The 20,687-nt window shown below is 40.0% G+C and overlaps 1 long non-coding RNA gene across 2 annotated transcripts in view; it reads left to right on the top strand.

Annotated features, from left to right (window-relative positions):
* Positions 1-3,114: 3,114 nt before the first annotated feature.
* Positions 3,115-20,687, top strand: part of LOC114226470 (uncharacterized) — a 30,351-nt gene continuing 12,778 nt past the window's right edge. For both annotated transcript variants that reach the window (XR_015769460.1, XR_015769459.1), the window contains exon 1: positions 3,115-3,129. This is a non-coding gene — a long non-coding RNA (uncharacterized LOC114226470). The remainder of the gene's footprint in view (positions 3,130-20,687) is intronic.

The following is a 20,687-nucleotide window of genomic DNA, read 5'->3' as shown; positions in this document are numbered from 1 at the left end:
CAATCAATCTTCAATTCTGGTCAATTCCAGGTCCCAGATGATCAGGAACCAGTGCCAAGGGAAGACCATGACATTCAGTATTTAGATGTCACTTCATCTTCAGACTTGTGCAACAGGAAGAAATATTTTTCATCAATAAATATTTATCAAGCACCTAGTATAAACAAGGCATATTTCTAGTCATTAGGGATATTATAAATAAGATAAAATCACAACCCTTATAAAGCTTGGTGGAGGACACTGGCAATAAACAAAAGTACAAAATTCTAGAAGCAAAGTCAAAAGGCAAATGATAAACTAGTGGAAATATTTGCAATTCTTATACAAAGGGAAATTTTCTCTAATATGTAAAGAACTCCCAAAATAAATTTAGGAAAAAAACAGCAACTTAATAAAAAAGACTGGGCATAATAGACATTGTTCTTGTTCTCACTGAGCTTGTAATCACGTGGAATAATTCCTTTTTCTCTAAGGCTGAGGGAGTGGCTGGCCTGCATGGTTTTAAGGAACCAGAGGAAATGTTGAGTTCTTTTTTTTTAATTTTTTTATTATTATGTTAATCATCATATATTACATCATTAGTTTTTGATGTAGTGTTCCATGATTCATTGTTTGTGCATAACACCCAGTGCTCCATGCAGAATGTGCCCTCTTTAATACCCATCACCAGGCTAACCCATCCCCCTACCCTCCTCCCCTCTAGAACCCTCAGTTTGTTTTTCAGAGTCCATCGTCTCTCATGGTTCATCTCCCCCTCTGACTTACTCCCCTTCATTATTTCCCTCCTGCTATCTTCTTCTTTTTCTTTTTTCTTAACATATGTTGCATTATTTGTTTCAGAAGTACAGATCTGTGATTCAACAGTCTTGCACAATTCACAGCGCTCACAATAGCACATACCCTCCCCAATGTCTATCACCCAGCCACCCCATCCCTCCCACCCCCACCACTCCAGCAACCCTCAGTTTGTTTCCTGAGATTAAGAATTCCTCATATCAGTGAGGTCATATGATACATGTCTTTCTCTGATTGACTTATTTCACTCAGCATAACACCCTCCAGTTCCATCCACGTCGTTGAAAATGGCAAGATCTCATTCGTTTTGATGGCTGCATAATATTCCATTGTGTATATATACCACTTCTTCTTTATCCATTCATGTGTCGATGGACATCTTGGCTCTTTCCACAGTTTGGCTATTGTGGACAGTGCTGCTATAAACATTGAGGTGCACATACCCCTTCGGATCCCTACATTTGTATCTTTGGGGTAAATACCCAGTAGTGCAATTGCTGGATCGTATGGTAGCTCTATTTTCAACTGTTTGAGGAACCTCCATACTGTTTTCCAGAGGGGTTGCACCAGCTTGCATTCCCACCAACAGTGTAGGAGGGTTCCCCTTTCTCCACATCCCCGCCATCATCTGTCATTTCCTGACTTGGTAATTTTAGCCATTCTGACTGGTGTGAGGTGGTATCTCGTTGAGGTTTTGATTTGGATTTCCCTGATGCTGAGCGATGTTGAACACTTTTTCATGTGTCTGTTGGCCATTTGGATGTCTTCTTTGGAAAAATGTCTGTTCATGTCTTCTGCCCATTTCTTGATTGGATTATTTGTTCTTTAGGTGTTGAGTTTGATAAGTTCTTTATAGATTTTGGATACTAGCCCTTTATCTGATATGTCATTTGCAAATATTTTCTCCCATTCTGTCGGTTCTCTTTTGGTTTTGTGGACTGTTTCTTTTGCTGTGCAAAAGCTTTTTATCTTGATGAAATCCCAATAGTTCATTTTTGCCCTTGCTTCTCTTGCCTTTGGCGATGTTTCTAGGAAGAAGTTGCTGTGGCTGAGGTCGAAGAGGTTGCTGCCTGTGTTCTCCTTTAGGATTTTGATGGACTCCTGTCTCACGTTTAGGTCTTTCAACCATTTGGAGTCTATTTTTGTGTGTGGTGTAAGGAAATGGTCCAGTTTCATTCTTCTGCATGAGGCTGTCCAATTTTCCCAACACCATTTGTTGAAGAGAGTGTCTTTTTTCCATTGGACATTCTTTCCTGTTTTGTCAAAGAGAAGTTGACCATAGAGTTGAGGGTCCATTTCTGGGCTCTCTATTCTGTTCCATTGATCGATGTGTCTGTTTTTGTGCCAGTACCATACTCTCTTGATGATGACAACTTTGTAATAGAGCTGGAAGTGCAGAATTGTGATGCCACCAGCTTTGCTTTTCTTTTTCAATATTCCTCTGGTTATTCGGGGTCTCTTCTGGTTCCATACAAATTTTAGGATTATTTGCTCCATTTCTTTGAAAAAAGTGGATGGTATTTTGATGGGGATTGCTTTGAATGTGTAGATTGCTCTAGGTAGCATTGACATCTTCAAAATGTTGGTTCTCCCAATCCATGAACATGGAACGTTTTTCCATTTCTTTGTATCTTCTTCAATTTCTTTCATGAGTATTTTATAGTTTTCTGAGTACAGATCTTTTGCCTCTTTGGTTAAATTTATTCCTAGGTATCTTATGGTTTTGGGTGCAATTGTAAATGGGATCAACTTGTTGATTTGTTTCTCTTCTGTCTTGTTGTTGGTGTATAGGAATGCCACTGATTTCTGTGCATTGATTTTATATCCTGCTACTTGACTGAATTCCTGTATGAGTTCTAGCAGTTTTGGGGTGGAGTCTTTTGGGCTTTCCACATAAAGTATCATATCATCTGCAAAGAGTGAGAGTTTGACTTCCTCTTTGCCAATTTGGATGCCTTTGCTTTCTTTTTGTTGTCTGATTGCTGTGGCTAGGACTTCTAATACTATGTTGAATAGCAGTGGTGATGGTGGACATCCCTGCCGCATTCCTGACTTTAGGGGAAAAGCCCTCAGCTTTTCCCCATTGAGAATGATATTCACTGTGGGTTTTACATAGATGGCTTTTATGATATTGAGGTATGTACCCTCTATCCCTATACTCTGAAGAGTTTTGATCAAAGAAGAATGCTGTACTTTGACAAATGCTTTTTCTGCATCTATTGAGAGGATCATATGATTCTTGTTCTTTCTTTTGTTAATGTATTGTATCACGTTGATTGATTTGCGGATGTTGAACCAGCCTTGCAGCCCAGGGATAAACCCCACATGGTCGTGGTGAGTAATCCTTTTAATGTACTGTTAGATCCTATTGGCTAGTATTTTGGTAAGAATTTTTGCATCCATGTTCATCAAGGATATTGGTCTGTAATTCTCCTTTTTGATGGGGTCTTTGTCTGGTTTTGGGATCAAGGTAATGCTGGCCTCATAAAATGAGTTTGGAAGTTTTCCTTCCATTTCTATTTTTTGGAACAGTTTCAGAAGAATAGGTATTAATTCTTCTTGAAATGTCTGATAGAATTCCCCTGGGAAGCCATCTGGCCCTGGGCTTTTGTTTCTTGGGAGATTTTTTGATGACTGCTTCAATTTCCTTAGTGGCTATAGGTCTGTTCAGGTTTTCTATTTCTTCCTGGTTCAATTTTGGTAGTTGATACATCTCTAGGAATGCACCCATTTCTTCCAGGTTATCTAATTTGCTGGCATAGAGTTGCTCATAATATGTTCTTATAATTGTTTGTATTTCTTTGGGGTTGGTTGTGATCTCTCCTCTTTCATTCATGATTCTGTTGATTTGGGTCCTTTCTCTTTTCTTTTTGATAAGTCTGGCCAGGGGTTTATCAATCTTGTTAATTCTTTCAAAGAACCAGCTCCTAGTTTCATTGATCTGTTCTACTGTTCTTTTGGTTTCTAGTTCATTGATTTCTGCTCTGATCTTTATTATTTATCTTCTCCTGCTGGGTTTAGGCTTTATTTGCTGTTCTTTCTCCACCTCCTTTAGGTGTAGGGTTAGGTTGTGTATTTGAGACCTTTCTTGTTTCTTGAGAAAGGCTTGTATTGCTATATACTTTCCTCTCAGGGCTGCCTTTGCTGCATCCCAAAGATTTTGAACAGTTGTGTTTTCATTTGCATTGGTTTACATGAATTTTTTTAATTCTTCTTTAATTTCCTGGTTGACCCATTCATTCTTTAGTAGGATGCTCTTTAGCCTCCATATATTTGAGTTCTTTCCGACTTTCCTCTTGTGACTGAGTTCTAGTTTCAAAGCATTGTGGTCTGAAAATATGCAGGGAATAATCCCAGTCTTTTGGTACCGGTTGAGACCTGTTTTGTGACCTAGGATGTGATCAATTCTGGAGAATGTTCCATGGGCACTAGAGAAGAATGTGTATTCCATTGCTTTGGGATGGAATGTTCTGAATATGTCTGTGAAGTCCATTTGGTCCAGTGTGTCATCTAAAGTCTTTATTTCCTTGTTGATCTTTTGCTTAGATGATCTGTCCGTTTCAGTGAGGGGGGTGTTAAAGTCCCCCACTATTATTGTATTGTTGTCAATGTGTTTCGTTGCTTTTGTTATTAATTGCCTTATATAATTGACTGCTCCCATGTTAGGGGCATAGATATTTACAATTGTTAGATCTTCTTGTTGGATAGACCCTTTAAGTAGGATATAGTGTCCTTCCTCATCTCTTATTATAGTCTTCGGTTTAAAAATCTAATTTGTCTGATATAAGGATTGCCACCCCAGCTTTCTTTTGGTGTCCAATAGCATGGTAAATGGTTTTCCACCCCCTCACTTTCAATCTGGGGGTGTCTTTGGGTCTAAAATGAGTCTCTTGCAGACAGCATATTGATGGGTCTTGTTTTTTAATCCAATCTGATAGCCTGTGTCTTTTGATTGGGGCATTTAGCCCATTTACATTCAGGGTAACTATTGAAAGGTATGAATTTAGTGCCATTGTATTGCCTGTAAGGTGACTGTTACTGTATATTGTCTGTATTCCTTTCTGATCTATGCTGCTTTTAGGCTCTCTCTTTGCTTAGGGGACCCATTTTAATATTTCTTGGAGGGCTGGTTTCGTGTTTGCAAATTCCTTTAGTTTTTGTTTGTTCTGGAAGCTTTTTATCTCTCCTATTTTCAATGACAGCCGAGCTGGATATAGTATTCTTGGCTGCATATTCTTCTCGTTTAGTGCTCTGAAGATATCTTGCCAGTCCTTTCTGGCCTGCCAGGTCTCTGTGGATAGGTCTGTTGCCAATCTAATATTTCTACCATTGTAGGTTACATATCTCTTCTCCCGAGCTGCTTTCAGGCTTTTCTCTTTGTCTCTGAGACTCGTAAGTTTTACTATTAGATGTCGGGGTGTTGACTTATTTTTATTGATTTTGAGAGGGGTTTTCTGTGCCTCCTGGATTTTGATGTCTGTTTCCTTCCTCACATTAGGGAAGTTCTCTGCTATTATTTGCTCCAATATACCTTCTGCCCCTCTCTCTCTTTCTTCTTCTTCTGGGATCCCAATTATTCTAATGTTGTTTCGTCTTATCATATCACTTATCTCTCAAATTCTATCCTCGTGATCCTGTAGTTGTTTCTCTCTCTTTTTCTCAACTTCTTTATTTTCCATCATTTGGTCTTCTATATCTCTGATTCTCTCTTCTGCCTCATTTATCCTAGCACTTAGTGCCCCCTTTTTTTACTGCACCTCATCAATAGCTTTTTTGATTTTGACTTGGTTAGATTTTAGTTCTTTTATTTCTCCAGAAAGCGTTTCTCTAATAACTTCCATGCTTTTTTCAAGCCCAGCTAGTGTCTTTAAAGTCATGATTCTGAACTCTATGTCCAACATCGTACTAATGTCCGTATTGAGTAAGTCCCTGGCTGACGGTACTCTCTCTTGTTCTTTTTGCTGAGGTGATTTTTTTCGTCTTGTCATTTTGTCCAGAGGAGAATAGATGAATGAGAGAACAAAATGCTAACAGGTTAACAACGTCCCCAGCAAATATACTGTATACAAATCAGAAAAGACCTGAAACCAGGGGAAAAGAAAGGGAAAGAAAGAAAAAAGAAAGAGAAAAAAAAAGATAAAAACAAAAACAGAACAATACAAAAAAAGCAGAATATGATCAAATATGATCAGGCTAGTGTATAGATCAGTGCCACACACTAGATTTTGGGCGTATTTTGGTCTGTTAGGAAAAAGTGCCTCCTAAAATTTTAAAGGAAGAAAGACATATATGTATAAATTAGGGTTGATGCAATGAAGGGATGGAAGATGACTGTAAAGATGAAAATTAGAAAAGATTTTATAAAAGGAATTGATAAAAGTTGTTTGAAAAAAGAAAGAAGAAGATTTAAAAAAAAAGAAAGAAAAAAGGGAGAGAATGTGATCAGGCAGGCGACTAGAACAAAGCCATACACTAGTGATTTAGGGTATATTTTGATCTGTTAGAGGAAACTGTATCTCAAAATTTTAAAGAGAGAACAACTTATATATATATATGCCAAAAATAAGGGTAACTACTATGAAGGGATAAAATATGACTCTAAAAATGAAAAATAAAAGATGTTTTTTTTTAAAAAAGGGATTGATAAGATGTTGGTTGAAAAAGGGAAAAAGAAACATTAAAAAAACAGTTAAAAAAATTAACTTTGATGAACTAATGAATCATGGTAAAAAAAAAAGCCATGAATTCTATGTGCAGTATTCCCCTAGCGCTGGAGTTCTCCCGTTCTCCTTTATCAGTAAACTTGGTCTTGGCATGCTGGCTGTTCGTGCTGATCTTCTGGGGGAGGGGCCTGTTGCCGTGGTTTCCAAATGTCTTTGCCGGAGGCTCAATTGCCCCGCCCTTGTTGGTCCGGGCTAAGCAAGCTGCTCGGGTTTGCTCTCAGGGGCTTTTGTTCCCTGCAAGCTCTCGTACAGCTTTGGAGGACCAGGGTGAAAATGGTGGCCTCCCAAACTCCACCCGGAGGAGCTGAGAACTCGGGGTCCCACTCCTCAGTGCGTCCCCAGAGAAAAGCAGTCACTCCTGTCTCCCTGGTCTCCGGCCGCACTCCGCGCTCACCCGGCCTGTGACCGAGCATTTCTATTTCTGGCACCCGACCCCGTGTGGAGTCTCCAAACCCAGCAGATCCCTGTGGTGTGCTCCCGCGCCACTCCTCCCGGGGGAGGGAGGGGAGTCTCCCCGGATCTGCCGTTTGTTGGGTCCCTGCTGGAGGAGCAGTGGCCCGCCTGGGCCGCGGATCACAGTTTATGGCCACTCCGAGCTGAGAGCCCGCGCCTCGGCTCCGTCTCTGTAGCCGGCTTCCCCGCTCTGATACCTGGGAGCTCTGCCGCACTCAGGCACCCCCAGTCTTTCTGTGACCCCGAGGGTCCTGAGACCACACTGTCCCGGGAGGATTCCACCCCCTGCTTAGCCACTGCAGCGACATCCCTCAGCGGAGCCGACTTCTAAAAGTTCTGATTATGTGCTCTGCGGCTCTATTACTTGCCAGAAACGGCCGACGGAGGCCCCCTCCCCCACCGTCTATCCTCCCGAATATCGCCTCGGATTCACTTCTCTGCACGTCCTACTTTCCAGAAACTGGTCACTTCTCTGTTCAGAGAGTTGTTGCTACTCTCCTCTTCGATCTCCTGTTGAGTTCGTAGGTGTTCAGAAAGGTTTGATCCCTATTCAGCTGAATTCCTGAGACCAGACGAAATCTAGGTCTCCTACTCCTCCGCCATCTTGCTCTGCCCCCGGAAATGTTGAGTTCTTGAGTAGCCCCTCTCATGTCTTTTTAGGGGCATAGCTACTAAAAGTCTGAATCTCAGCTCTGCCACTTACTAAATATGTGACTTGGAGGGAAATTGTTTAATGTCTTTGAGTTTCAGTGTCCCAATTTTTGATATGGGAATGATCCTTATTCTGTAAGTTTGTTGAGAAGAATAAGTGATGTAATAGATATGATAATACTTAGTATAATAAGCACTAATAAACTTTTTCCCCTCCCATTTTCCATTTCTTATTCTTCCTAAAACTGAGAATAGAGGAGCAGTACCCCTTATTGTGACAACATGTAGGGGTTTTTTTCTTTAGTCTTTTTTTTTTTTTTTTTTGCTTCTTACCTTGTATTATCTAGTTTTGACCAAAAGTTCTTAGGTTTATCACTTCCCTGAAATCTCATGAGGTACCTATTTCTTTGCTTAATTTGAAATGGGGAAATGGATAGTCAGAAATATTAGTAATTTACCCAAGCCTCTACAGCTGGGAAGTGGTAAATTGGAATTCAAATCCAGGTCTTTGAACTGCACACTCAATGCTTTTGTCACTATAGCACAAGGCCTCACATGACAACCTGAAATAATTGTCACCAGGCAAGAGCCCACTTTAGTATCTTTGATATTTTTTTATGTTATGTTAATCACCATACATTACATCATTAGTTTTTAATGTAGTGTTCCATGATTCATTGTTTGCATATAACACCCAGTGCTCCATGCAGAATGTACCCTCTTTAATACCCATCACCAGGCTAACCCATCCTCCCACCCCTCTCCCCTCTAGAACCCACAGTTTGTTTTTCAGAGTCCATAGTCTCTCATGGTTTGTCTTCCCCTCTGATTTCCCCCCTTCATTCTTCCCCTCCTGCTATCTTCTTCTTCTTCTTCTTCTTCTTAACATATAATGTATTATTTGCTTCAGAGGTACAGATCTGTGATTCAACAGTCTTGCACAATTCGCAGCACTCACCATAGCACATACCTTCCCCAATGTCTATCACCCAGCCACCCGGTCCCTCCTACCACCCACCACTCCAGCAACCCTCCATTTGTCTCCTGAGATTAAGAATTCCTCATATCAATGAGGTCATATGATACATGTCTTTCTCTGACTTATTTCGCTCAGCAAAATACCCTACAGTTCCATCCACATCAATGCAAACGGCAAGATTTCATTCTTTTGATGGCTGCATAATATTCCATTGTATATATATACCATTTCTTCTTTATCCATTTGTCTCTCAATGGACATCTTGGCTCTTTCCATAGTTTGGCTATTGTGGACATTGCTGCTATAAACATCAGGGTGGACATATCCCTTTGGATCCCTGCATTTGTATCTTTGGGGTAAATAGCCAGTAGTGCAATTCTGGGTCATATGGTAGCTCTATTTTCAACTTTTTGAGGAACCTCCATACTGTTTTCCAGAGTGGCTGCACCAGCTTGCATTCCCACCAAAAGTGTAGGAGGGTTCCCCTTTCTCCACATCCCCACCAACATCTGTTGGTCATTTCCTGACTTGTTAATTTTAACTATTCTGACTGGTGTGAGGTAGGATCTCATTGAGGTTTTGATTTGGATTTCCCTGATGCCGAGCGATGTTGAACACTTTTTCATGTGTCTGTTGGCCATTTGGATGTCTTCTTTGGAAAAATGTCTGTTCGTGTCTTCTGCCCATTTCTTGATTGGATCATTTGTTCTTTGGGTGTTGAGTTTAAGAAGCTCTTTATAGATTTTGGACACTAGCCCTTTATCTGATATGTCATTTGCAAATACCTTCTCTCATTCTGTTGGTTGTCTTTTGGTTTTGTTGACTGTTTCTTTTGCTGTGCAAAAGCCTTTTATCTTAATGAAGTCCCAATAGTTCATTTTTTCCCTTGCTTCCCTTGCCTTTGGCGATGTTTCTAGGAAGAAGTTGCTGCAGCTGTGGTCGAAGAGGTTGCTGTCTGTGTTCTTCATTAGGATGTTGATGGACTCCTGTCTCACATTTAGGTCTTTCAACCATTTTGAGTCTATTTCGGTGTGTGTTGTAAGGAAATGGTCCAGTTTCATGCTTCTGCATGTGGCTGTCCCATTTTCCCAACACCATTTGTTGAAGAGACTGTCTTTTTTCCATTGGACATTCTTTCCTGCTTTGTCAAAAATTGGTTGACCATAGAGTTGAGGGTCCATTTCTGGGCTCTCTATTCTGTTCCATTGATCTATGTGTCTGTTTTTGTGCCAATAGCATACTGTCCTGATTATGAGAGCTTTGTAATAGAGCTTGAAGTCCGGAATTGTGATGCCGCCAGCTTTGCTTTTCTTTTTCAAGCTTCCTCTGGCTATTCAAGGTCTTTTCTGGTTCCATACAAATTTTAGGATTATTTGTTCCATTTCTTTGAAAAAAAGTGGATGGTATTTTGATGGGGATTGCATTGAATGTGTAGATTGCTCTAGGTAGCATTGACATCTTCACAATATTCGTTCTTCCAATCCATGAGCATGGAATGTTTTTCCATTTCTTTGTGTCTTCCTCAATTTCTTTCATGAGTATTTTATAGTTTTCTGAGTACAGATTCTTTGCCTCTTTGGTTAAATTTATTCCTAGGTATCTTATGGTTTTGGGTGCACTTGTAAAAGGGATCAACTCCTTAATTTATCTTTCTTCTGTCTTGTTGGTGTATAGGAATGCCACTGCTTTCTGTGCATTGATTTCATATCCTGCCACTTTACTGAATTCCTGTATGAGTTCTAGCAGTTTTGGGGTGGAGTCTTTTGGGCCTTCCACATAAAGTATCATATCATGTGCAAAGAGTGAGAGTTTGACTTCTTTGCCGATTTGGATGCCTTTGATTTCTTTTTGTTGTCTGATTGCTGTGGCTAGGACTTCTAATACTATGTTGAATAGCAGTGGTGATAGTGGACATCCCTGACGTGTTCCTGACTTCAGGGGGAACGCTGTCCGTTTTTCCCCATTGAGAATGATATTCGCTGTGGGTTTTTCATAGATGGCTTTTATGATAATGAGGTTTGTACCCTCTATCCCTATACTCTGAAGAGTTTTGATCAAAAAAGGATGCTGTACTTTGTCAAATGCTTTTTCTGCATCTATTGAGAGGATCATATGGGTGTTTTTCTTTCTTTTATTAATGTATTGTATCACATTGATTGATTCACGGATGTTGAACCAACCTTGCAGCCCAGGGATAAATCCCACAAGGTCGTGGTGAATAATCCTTTTAATGTAATGTTGGATCCTAATTGGCTAGTATTTTGGTGAGAATTTTTGCATCCGTGTTCATCAAGGATATTGGTCTGTAATTCTCCTTTTTGATGGGGTCTTTTTTATTTTTAAAGATTTTATTTATTTATTTGACACAGAGAGAGATAGCGAGAGAAGGAACACAAGCAGGGGGAGTGGGAGAGGGAGAGGGAGAAACAGGCTTCCCGCGGAGCAGGGAGCCCGATGCGGGGCTCGATCCAAGGACCCTGGGATCATGACCTGAGCTGAAGGCAGATGCTTAATGACTGAGCCACCCAGGCGCCCCTTTGATGGGATCTTTGTATGGTTTTGGGATCAAGGTAATGGTAGCCTCATAAAATGAGTTCGGAAGTTTTCCTTCCATTTCTATTTTTTGGAACAGTTTCAGAAGAATAGGTATTAATTCTTCTTGAAATGTTTGGTAGAATTCCCCTGGGAAGCCATCTGGCCCTGGGCTTTTTTTTTTTGTTGGGAGATTTTTGATGACTGCTTCAATTTCCTTAGTGGTTATAGGTCTGTTCAGCTTTTCTATTTCTTCCTGGTTCAGTTTTGGTAGTTGATACATCTCTAGGAATGCATCCATTTCTTCCAGGTTATCTAATTTGCTGGCATATACTTGCCCATAATATGTTGTTATAATTATATTTCTTTGGGGTTGGTTGTGATCTCTCCTCTTTCATTCATGATTCTGTTGATTTGGGTCCTTTCTCTTTTCTTTTTGATAAGTCTGGCCAGGGGTTTATCAATCTTGTTAATTCTTTCAAAGAACCAGCTCCTACTTTCGTTGATCTGTTCTACTGTTCTTTTGGTTTCTATTTCATTGATTTCTGCTCTGATCTTTATTATTTCTCTTCTCCTGCTGGGTTTAGGCTTTATTTGCTGTTCTTTCTCCACCTCCTTTAGGTGTAGGGTTAGGTTGTGTATTTGAGACCTTTCTTGTTTCTTGAGAAAGGCTTGTATTGCTATATACTTTCCTCTTAGGACTGCCTTTGCTGCATCCCAAAGATTTTGAACAGTTGTGTTTTCATTTTCATTGGTTTACATGAATTTTTTTAATTCTTCTTTAATTTCCTGGTTGACTCATTCATTCTTTAGTGGGATGCTATTTAGCCTCCATGTATTTGAGTTCTTTCCAACTTTCCTCTTGTGACCGAGTTCTATTTTGAAAGCACTGTGGTCTGAAAATATGCAGGAAATGATCCCAATCCTTTGGTACCAGTTGAGACCTGATTTGTGACCTAGGATGTGATCTATTCTGGAGAATGTTCCATGGGCACTAGAGAAGAATGTGTATTCTGTTGCTTTGGGATGGAATGTTCTGAATATATCTGTGAAGTCCATTTGGTCCAGTGTGTCATCTAAAGTCTTTATTTCCTTGTTGATCTTTTGCTTAGATGATCTGTTCATTTCAGTGAGGGGTGTGTTAAAGTCCCCCACTATTATTGTATTGTTGTTGATATGTCTCTTTGCTTTTGTTATTAATTGCCTTATATAATTGGCTGCTCCCATGTTAGAAGCATAGATATTTACAATTGTTAGATCTTCTTGTTGGACAGACCCTTTAAGTAGGAATATAGTGTCCTTCCTCATCTCTTATTATAGTCTTTGGTTTAAAATCTAATTTTTCTGATATAAATATCACCACCCCAGCTTTCTTTTGGTGTCCGTTAGCATGGTAAATATTTTTTCACCCCTTCTCTTTCAATGTGGGGGTGTCTTTGGGTCTAAAATGAGTCTCTTGCAGACTGCATATCAATGGGTCTTGCTTTTTTTATCAAATCTGATAGCCTGTGTCTTTTCATTGGGGCATTTAGCCCATTTACATTCAGGGTAACTATTGAAAGATATGAATTTAGTACCATTGTATTGCCTGTAAGGTGACTGTTACTCTATATTGTCTGTGTTCCTTTCTGATCTATGCTGCTTTTAGGCTCTCTCTTTGCTTAGAGGACCCCCTTTCAAGATTTCTTGTAGGGCTGGTTTCGTGTTTGCAAATTCCTTTAGTTTTTGTTTGTCCTGGAAGTTTTTATCTCTCCTTCTATTTTCAATGACAGCCTACCTGGATATAGTATTCTTGGCTGCATATTTTTCTCATTTAGTGCTCTGAATATATCATGGCAGTCCTTTCTGGCCTGCCAGGTCTCTGTGTATAGGTCTGTTGCCAATCTAATGTTTCTACGATTGTAGGTTACAGATATCTTCTCCCGAGCTGCTTTCAGGATTTTCTCTTTGTCTCTGAGACTCATAAGTTTTATTATTAGATGTCGGGGTGTTGACCTATTTTTATTCATTTTTGAGAGGGATTCTCCTGGATTTTGATGCCTGTTTCCCTCCCCAGTTTAGGGAAGTTCTCTGCTATAATTTGCTCCAACATACCTTCTGCCCCCCTCTCTTTCTTCTTTTTCTGGGATCCCAGTTATTCTAATGTTGTTTCTTCTTATGGTATCCCTTATCTCTCAAATTCTGCACTCGTGATCCAGTAGTTGTTTAACTCTCTTTTCCTCAGCTTCTTTGTTTTTCATGTTGTAGTGTTCTATGTCACTAATTCTCTTTTCTGCCTCATTTATCCTAGCAGTTAGAGCACCCATTTTTGATTGCACCTCATTAATAGCTTTTTTGATTTCGACTTGGTTAGATTTTAGTTCTTTTATTTCTCCAACAACGCTTTCTCTAATAACTTCCATGCTTTTTTTCAAGCCCAGCCAGTGTCTTTAAAATCATCATTCTGAACTCTAGTTTCTACATTGTACTAATGTCCATATTGAGTAGGTCCCTGGCAGTCAGTACTACCTTTTGTTCTTTTTGTTGAGGTGATTTTTTCCGTTTTGTCATTTTGTCCAGAGGAGAATAGATGAATGAGAGAACAAAATGCTAACAGGGTAACAACGTCCCTAGAAAATATACTCTAAACAAATCAGAAAATACCTGAAACTGATGATAAAGAACGGGAAAGAAAGAAAGAAAGAAAAAGAAAAAAAACAGAAAAAGATAAAAACAAACAAAAACAGAACAAAACAAAAATAAACAGAATATGGTCAAATATGATCAGGCTGGTGCATAGATCAGTGCCACACACTAGAATCTGAGTGTATTTTGGTCTGTTAGAATAGAGTGCCTCTCAAAATTTTAATGAACAAAACTTATATATGTACAAAAATAAGGGTTAATACGATGAAGGGATGGAATATGGCTGTAACGATGAAAATTATAAAGGATTTTATAAAAGGAATTGATAAGAAGTTGTTGAAAAAAGAAAGAAGAGGATTAAAAAAAAGAAAAGAAATAAAAGGGAGAAAATGTGATCAGGCAGGAGACTAGAACAAAGCCATACACTAGAGATTTAGGGTATATTTTGATTTGTTTAGAAGAAACTGTATCTCAAAATTTTAAAGAGAGAACAACTTATATATATATGCCAGAAATAAGGGTAACTACTCTGAAGGGATAGAATATTACTCTAAAAATGAAAAATAAAAATGTTTTTTAAAAAAGGGATTGATAAGGCGTTGGTTGAAAAAGGGAAAAAGAAAAATTTTAAAAAGAATAAAAAGCTAAAAAAAATCCAGTAACTTTGAAAGACTAAAGAATCATGGTAAAAAAGCCACGAATTCTATGTGCAGTATGCCCCTAGCACTGGAGTTCTGCAGTTCTCATTGATTGGTAAACTTTGTCTTAGCTGGTTGTTCTTGTTGATCTTCTGGGGGGAGGGCCCTGTTGCCATGGTTCCCAAATGTCTTTGCCGGAGGCAGAATTGCCCCGCCCTTGCTGGGTCTGGGCTAAGTAATCTGCTCGGGTTTGCTCTCAGGAGATTCTGTTCCCTGCAAGCTTTTCCTTTGGCTTCGGAGGACGAGAGTGAAAACAGCAGCCTCCCAATCTCCACCCCAGAAGAGCCAAGAACTTGGGGCCCCACTCCTCAGTGAGCCCCCAGAGAAAAGCAGTCAATCACTCCCGTCTCCCCAGTCTCTGGCCGCACTCTGTGCTCACCCGGTCTGTGACCAAGCGTTCCTTTCTCTGGCACACGACCCTGTGTGGAGTCTCCAAACCCAGCAGATCCCTGCGGTGTGCTCCTGCACCACTCCTCCCGGGGCAGTAAGGGGAGTCTCCCCGGATCTGCCGCTTGTTGGGTCCCTGCTGGAAGAGCAGTGGCCTGACTGTGCCGTGGATCATGGTTTATGGCAACCCTGAGTGACAGCCCGCTCCTTGGCTCTGTCTCTGCAGCCGGCTTCCCCGCTCTGATACCTGGGAGCTCTGCTGCACTCAAGCACCCCTGGTCTTTTTTTTTTTTAAGATTTTATTTATTTATTTTCCGAGAGAGAGAGAGCACAAGCAGGGGGAGCACAGGCAGAGGGAGAAGCAGGCTCCCCATTGAGCAGGGAGCCCGATGTGAGACTTGATCCCAGACCCCAGGATCACGACCTGAGCCGAAGGCAGACACTTAACTGACTGAGCCACCCAGGCGTCCCAGGCACCCCTGGTCTTTCTGTGACCCAGAGGGTCCTGAGACCACACTGTCCCTCAAGGTTTCCACCCCCCGCTTAGCCACTGGAGAAACATCCCTCAGCAGAGCCGACTTCTAAAAGTTCTGATTTTGTGCTCCATGGCTCTATCACTTGCCAGAAGCAGTGGACAGAAGCCTCCTCCCCCACCGTCTATCCTCCCAAATATCACCTCAGATTCACTTCTCGGCACGTCCTACCTTCCAGAAAGTGGTCGCTTTTCTGTTCAGAGAGTTGTTGCTATTCTTTTCTTCGATCTTCTGTTGAGTTTGTAGGTGTTCAGAATGGTTTGATCCCTAACCAGCTGAATTCCTAGGACCAGACGAAATCCAGGTCTCCTACTCCTCTGCCATCTTGCTCCGCCCCTCTCTTTGATATTTTTTTCCCACTTAACACAGTTGTGGCACTCCTCAACAGTGAGACATTTGACCATCTACATCATAACATCTGCTTTTAGGTTAGAAAAGCTCAGTTTATACATTGGAGATTCTGAACTACCTATTATCATACAAATTATGATGGTTGACACTCTTTAGATGAGCCTACAGAAACTGACATATGCAAATACAGGATGAGAACATTAAGGAAAAGTGTTACGGTAACTAACCCTAGAGAGAAGTATGTAGGAATTAACTGCCCCCTAAATCAGTGCTAAACCAAGTTCTAGCATCCTGGTTCTAGAAGATGTTTAGTTGTAGAGTAAGCTCAAGGGTTTGGCCCTTTATCCTCCCCAAATGCACTATTTTTGCCCTTCCTTTTACCAGAGGATATACTAGGAAGATGGAAACAGTCTGTGTGTATAATATCAAAGACAATAGGGGAACCCACCCCATTCTTAATCAAAGAATATATATTTTAAAGAAATGCAGCTTTGTTCCTTCCAAATATATGTGATAGTTTATCACAAGTTAATTCGTCCTTCCTCCCTTCCTTCCTTCCCCATCCATTCAAAACTGTTGCCTAAAAGTTCATTTTTGCTTTTGTTTCCCTTGCCTTTAGAGATGTGTCTTGAAAGAAGTTTCTGTGACCAATGTTGAAGAGGTTACTGCCTATGTTCTTCTTTAGGATTTTGATGGATTCTTGTCTCACATTGAGATCTTTCATACATTTTGAGTTTATCTTTGTGTATGGTGTGATAGAATGGTCTAGTTTCATTCTTCTGCATGTGACTGTCCAGTTTCCCCAGCACCATTTATTGAAGAGACTGTCTTATTTCCACTGGATATTTTTTCCTGATTTGTTGAAGATTAATTGACCATAGAGTTGAGGGTCCATTTTTGGGGTCTCTATTGTGTTCCATTGATCTATGTGTCTGTTTCTGACTTCATCAAGATAAAAAGCTTCTGCACAGCAAAGGAAGCAGTCAACAAAACTAAAAGGCAAACCACGGAATGGGAGAAGATATTTGCAAGTGACATTTCAGATAAAGGGCTGGTATCCAAGTTGTATAAAGAACTTATCAAACTCAACACCCAAAAAACAAATAATCCAGTCAAGAAATGGGCAAAAGACATGAACAGACACTTGCCCAAAGAAGACATACAAATGGCTAACAGACTCATGAAAAAATGCTCAACATGGGCACTTTGGTGGCTCTGTCATTAAGCTTCTGCCTTTGGCTCAGGTCATGGTACCAGGGTCCCGGGGTCCCAGGATCGAGTCCCACATCAGGATCCCTGCTCAGCGGGAAGCCTACTTTTCCCTCTCTCACTCCACCTGCTTGTGTTCCCTCTCTCGCTGTGTCTCTCTCTGTCAAATAAATAAAATCCTTTTTAAAAAGGCTCAACATCACTAGCCATCAAGGAAATACAAATCAAAACCACAATGAGATACCACCTTACACCAGTTAGAATGACTAAAATTAACAAGACAGGGAACAACAAATGTTGGCAAGGATGTGGAGAAAGGGGAACCCTCTTACATTGTTGGTGGGAACGCAAGCTGGTATAGCCACTCTGGAAAACAGTATGGAGTTTCCTCAAGATGTTAAAAATACAGCTACCCTCTGACCCAGCAATTGCACTACTAGGCATTTACCCCAAAGATACAGATGTAGTGAAAAGAAGGGGCACATGCACCCCAATGTCCATAGCAACAATATCCACAATATAGGCTAATATTTCACAAAACTGTGGAAGGAGCCAAGATGTCCTTCAACAGATGAATGGATAAAGAAGATGTGGTTCATATATACAAAGGAATATTACTCAGCCATGACAAAGAATGGATACCTAACATTTGCATCGACATGGATGGAACTGGAGGGGATTATAAGTGAAATAAGTCAAGCAGAGAAAGACAATTATCATATGGTTTCACTCCTATGTGGAACATAAGGAATAGTGCAGAGGACCATAGGGGAAGGGAGGGAAAACTGAATGGGAAGAAATCAGAGAGGGAGACAAACCATGAAAGACTCTGGACTCTGGGAAACAAACTGAGAGTTACAGAAGGGAAGGGCTGGGGGAATGGGGTAACTGAGTGATGGATATTAAGGGGGGCATGTGTTGTGATGAGCACTGGGTGTTATACACAACTAATGAATCGTTGATCACTACACCAAATACTAACGATGTACTAGTTGGCTAATTGAACATAAAAAAAAAAAAAAAAAACTGTTGCCTATGGATTTTTCCCTTAGATGGACCATTCTAGAAAATAGATGGGGATGGTTGGCAAGGGCTCTCCAATTACTTCTGTCATAGATGGAAACTTCTGAAGGGGTCTGGGAGTAAGGTACAGGGAGTTAAGAGTGGAACCAGTTTGTTTTTCTAAGTCTTTAAACAACTTTCTGGGACTCCTATCTTATTTATTTCATTTATTTTTATTTCTAAGAAGTTAAGCAAAGATCAGCTTCAGCTCAGCCTGCCTAATGATCATTTATTGGAAATTGAGTTCTTTTCTGGATAAAACTGCCCTTGTAGATTATGATGATAGCTGGTCTGAATTTCATATTTGTTAGCCAGAACCATATAATATATTTTTGTAGACCGCTTCAAAACCCCTACCCTTCATAAATTGTTGCATGGTATTTCAATCCTGCCTCTGCCATTTACTAGCTGTTTAACTTAGGCAAGTTACAACTCCTCATCTGTTAAAGGGAGATAATTATAGTATCTTCCTCATAAAGTAATTGTGATGAAATTACATAAACTAATACATGTAAAGGCCTTGAGATAATGCCTGTTACTTAGTAAGTTCATGCAATGTGATGATGATGATAATCATACAAAATTAACCTCTTTGTAGGTCCAAGATCTTTGTCTGGTTTCTCCCAGAACATATTTAGCATGTTGGATAGGACTTTGGGCTTCTATTACTCTAGGACATCTGTAGAAACTAAAAGATATCCTTAGGCTAATATTTACTTTGTTACATAAGTCGTCCCTCCGTTCACACAAGCTCACCATGTTATTTCCCATCTCTGCATGTTTACACTTATGCTCTCTCCTCTGCCTGGAAGACTTCTCTGACTACTGATCTTATTATCCCTTATGTTGGCTAACTGAACATAATGAAAAAATTTTTAAAAAGAGTCTTATTTTTTTTACTTTGCATTTAAAATTTTATTCTTAAACATTTTTAAAAATTGAAAGTACCAAAGTCAAAGAATAGCCTGATGTTCTTGTAACCCATCCGATCATTTTATTCTTAAAAACTATTTTTCTTCCCTTACAAACTATACTGGAATTAAAACAAAAAACTTAATGAAACAATAATATGAAATCATAATGAAATAGAAAATGATGTTTAGATTGTAATATTTCTTTTGTGTGTGTGTGTTTTATTTTTTAATTTTTTAATTTTTTAATTTTATTATGTTAGGTTAGTCACCATACAATACATCATTAGTTTTTGATGTGGTGATCCACGATCCATTGTTTTCGTATAACACCCAGTGCTCCATGCACTATGTGCCCTCCTTAATACCTATCACCAGGCTAACCAATCCGCCCTCCCCCCTCCCCTCTAAAACCCTGTTTGTCTCTCTGAGTCCATAGTTTCTCACGGTTCATCTCTCCCTCCAAATCTCCCCCCTCATTTTTCCCTTCCTTCTCCTAATGTCCTCCATGCTATTCCTTATGTTCCACAAATAGGTGAAACCATATGATAATTGATTTTCTCTGCTTGACTTATTTCACTTAGCATAATCTCCTCCAGTCCCATCCATGTTGATGGAAAAGTTGGGTATTCATCCTTTCTGATGGCTGAGTAATATTCCATTGTATATATGGACCACATCTTCTTTATCCATTCATCTGTTGAAGGGCATCTGGGCTCTTTCCACAGTTTGGCTATTGTGGACATTGCTGCTATGAACATTGGGGTGCATATGGCTCTTCTTTTCACTACATCTGTGTCTTTGGGGTAAATACCCAGTAGTGCAATTGCTGGGTCATAGGGTCACTCTATTTTTAAATTTTTGAGGAACCTCCACACTGTTTTCCAAAGAGGCTGTACCAACTTGCATTCCCACCAACAGTGTAAGAGGGTTCCCCTAAAAGAGTCTTTTAAAACATTGCCTCTTCTGTGAAGTTTCTTGTCCAGCTTGTTGGAATAAACTTTTCTTTTCATGGCCTAACTTTCAAAATTCCTTGTCTTGGAGATGAGAAGTCATGGCATCACCTGTACCTTCTCTGGCTATTCATGACTCATTGGATAAATTTCAAACCCTCAACATAGTATATAAGACCTTTCCCACTTTGGTCCCCTCTTACCTATCCTACTACCATTTTTTTAGTTATTCTTTCCTTTGCTCACTCAGTTCTAGGCCACATGAGTCTCCTTATGTTCCTGGAATATAACACATTCTTTGCCATCATGGAGCCTTTTAAACATGCTGTTTCTTCCGCTTGGAATGGCCTTTCACCACTTATTCATTTGGTTCACGTCTTCTCATTCTGCAGATAGTCTTCAAAAGTTACTTCTTTTGAGAGGCTTCCTTGACCTATCCAAGCCTGGTGGATTATATTTCTCTTCTTATGTGTTCTCCCAGCCTTCTGTGCTTCCACCTTTTTTGTCATATTTACCCACAACTGTTTGTTTAATAACTACTTTCCACCACACTGCAAGTTTCAAGAAGGCAAGCATTGTTATGTGTCTTGTTCATCTCTGTATCCTGAGTGCCTTGCACCATGCCTGATACTTACAAAACATTCAACATATGTTTGTTGAATGAAAAAATCTAGTCCAGCCTCATTGTAAAGATGAAAATATGGAGGCCCATAGAGGGAGAGGGATTTACTCAATGTCACACAGAGAACCAGTGGCAGAGAAAAGACTGTATCCCAGGATTTCTAACTTCTGGTGAAATTCTCTTTTCTATACATGCACCTCCAC

This window comes from Eumetopias jubatus, unplaced genomic scaffold (genome assembly GCF_037043125.1).
Source record: "Eumetopias jubatus isolate StellerSeaLion01/CBP00866 unplaced genomic scaffold, mEumJub1_p1.0 scaffold_11, whole genome shotgun sequence".
NCBI lineage: Eukaryota > Metazoa > Chordata > Mammalia > Carnivora > Otariidae > Eumetopias > Eumetopias jubatus.
This window is presented reverse-complemented; position numbering and strand designations above follow the sequence as displayed.